The sequence below is a fragment of the Emys orbicularis genome, chromosome 15, assembly GCF_028017835.1.
Source record: "Emys orbicularis isolate rEmyOrb1 chromosome 15, rEmyOrb1.hap1, whole genome shotgun sequence".
Taxonomy (NCBI): Eukaryota; Metazoa; Chordata; order Testudines; family Emydidae; genus Emys; species Emys orbicularis.
In genome coordinates this window covers 14,421,977-14,424,031 of record NC_088697.1, presented here as the reverse complement: position 1 = coordinate 14,424,031, position 2,055 = coordinate 14,421,977, and the positions used below count along the sequence as shown (strand labels likewise).

Below are 2,055 nucleotides of genomic sequence, written 5' to 3'. Positions count from 1 at the left end.
ATTTTCAAAGTCCCCACCGGGACAACAGGTCACGCCCCGGGAAAAGGCTGGAAAATTTCCTAAGTCCCCGCTCGGCCACCAGGTCCACCCAGGTCTAGCAATGGGGTTGACCTGCCTGATGGCCGGTTAGTATCAACGTAGTCTCACACAGGAGGGCAGCTCTCAGGCCGGCCGGCTGCGGCTGACTCTGGGGCGGTGCCCGGTGCCCGGCAGCGAGGCGCGGGGGGGGTGGGGGGGTGAGGGGGGGGGGAGCGACACGGGGCTTACCGGCCCCGGGGCCGGGGGCGCCTCCTGCGGCTTTGGGGGCCGCGGGTCCTCCGTGGCATCCAGGCCAGGCCTCTCCTGCCTGGCCGCGGGGGGATTCGGGGGCGGTCCCGCGGGCCGGCGGCCGGGCGCAGGGGGGGGGGCCCGAGCGAGTCCGCCCCGGGCCCGGGGTCTCCCCCTGCGGCTCAGGGGGGGCGTGGGTCCTCGGGGGAGGAAGCCCGGGGGGAGCTGCAGACCCGCCGTGGGGCCCTCCAGGCCAGGCCTCGCCTGGGTGGCCGCGGGGGGATTCGGGTCGGGCCCGCGGGCCGGCGGCCGGGCGCAGCGGGGCCGGGAGGGTCCGGGCCAGTCCGCCGCATGCCCGGGGTCTCCCCCAGCGGCTTCGGTGGCCGTGGGTCCCCGGTGGGGCAAGCGGCGGGGAGCCTGACACCCGCCGTGGGGCCCTCCAGGCCAGGCCTCGCCTGGGTGGCCGGGGGGGGATTCGGGGCGGTCCCGCGGGCCGGCGGCCGGGCGCAGGGGGGCCGGGAGGGGCCGGGCCAGTCCGCCCCATGCCCGGGGTCTCCCCCAGCGGCTTCGGTGGCCGTGGGTCCCCGGTGGGGCAAGCGGCGGGGAGCCTGACACCCGCCGTGGGGCCCTCCAGGCCAGGCCTCGCCTGGGTGGCCGCGGGGGGATTCGGGGCGGTCCCGCGGGCCGGCGGCCGGGCGCAGGGGGGCCGGGAGGGGCCGCGCCAGTCCGCCCCATGCCCGGGGTCTCCCCCCAGCGGCTTCGGTGGCCGTGGGTCCCCGGTGGGGCAAGCGGCGGGGAGCCTGACACCCGCCGTGGGGCCCTCCAGGCCAGGCCTCGCCTGGGTGGCCGCGGGGGGATTCGGGGCGGTCCCGCGGGCCGGCGGCCGGGCGCAGGGGGGCCGGGAGGGGCCGGGCCAGTCCGCCCCATGCCCGGGGTCTCCCCCAGCGGCTTCGGTGGCCGGGGGTCCTCCGCGGAGGAAGCCGGGTGGGTGTTGGGGGGAGCCGGACCCCAGGCGCCCCGACCCGTGACCTGCGGCCGCGACCTCCGACTCGGCAGGAGCGACGAGGGGCTTTCTGGCCCGCCCCCCCCCCCCTTCTCCTTCCTCCCCAGAAAAAGGAGAGAGAGCTGGCTCGGACCGGGAAAAGCTGCCTACGGCACCTGGGATTCCCAGGCGGTCACCCATCCAAGTACTAGCCAGGCCCGGGACGGTTTACCTTCCGAGATCGGACGGGATCGGGGGCGTTCGGTCCGGTATGGCCGTAGGCACCCGGCTCCGCGCCTCCTCGCCCGCTTTCCCCTGCCGGCGCCCGGGCCTGCCGCACGGCGAGCCCCGGTCGGACTGCCCCGTGCGGCAGGGCCCCCGTCTCTCGCGGGCCCGATCCTTTTTTTTCCTTTTCAAGCTCCGGGGCCCGGGCTGGCCCGTCAGAGCCCCTTCCCCTCCCCCCCCCCCTCCCTCCGGCGTCGGGAAAAATATTTTCCCGGACTTCCAGCGGGCCCGATCCTGTCAGCCGGGGGTGGGGGGGGGGGCAGTCCCTCGCTGCGGCCAGGGAGGGTGAGCCCGGGGCGGCTTGCCTGGCGGCCGGGTCCCGGCAGGCCCGATCCATTCCCCCCCTCCCCGTCCCCCGTCCCCCAGCGGTTCCAGCGGTTCCCCGCCCCGCCCCCGCGCCTGGTTCGCACCCTGTTCCTTCGGGCCGAGGAAGGCGTACCCCGGGGGGAACCGTCCGAGTCCCCTCCCGGGCACCAGGTCAACCCGTGGAATCGAACGGGGTTCACCTGGCTGGCCGGTAT

At 77.0% G+C, this 2,055-nt stretch overlaps 1 non-coding gene across 1 annotated transcript; it reads right to left on the bottom strand.

Annotated features, from left to right (window-relative positions):
• Nucleotides 1-1,413: 1,413 nt before the first annotated feature.
• LOC135889866 (5S ribosomal RNA) lies at nt 1,414-1,532 on the bottom strand. The gene has a single exon (XR_010562183.1). It is a non-coding gene; the product is annotated as a 5S ribosomal RNA (ribosomal RNA).
• Nucleotides 1,533-2,055: the final 523 nt, after the last annotated feature.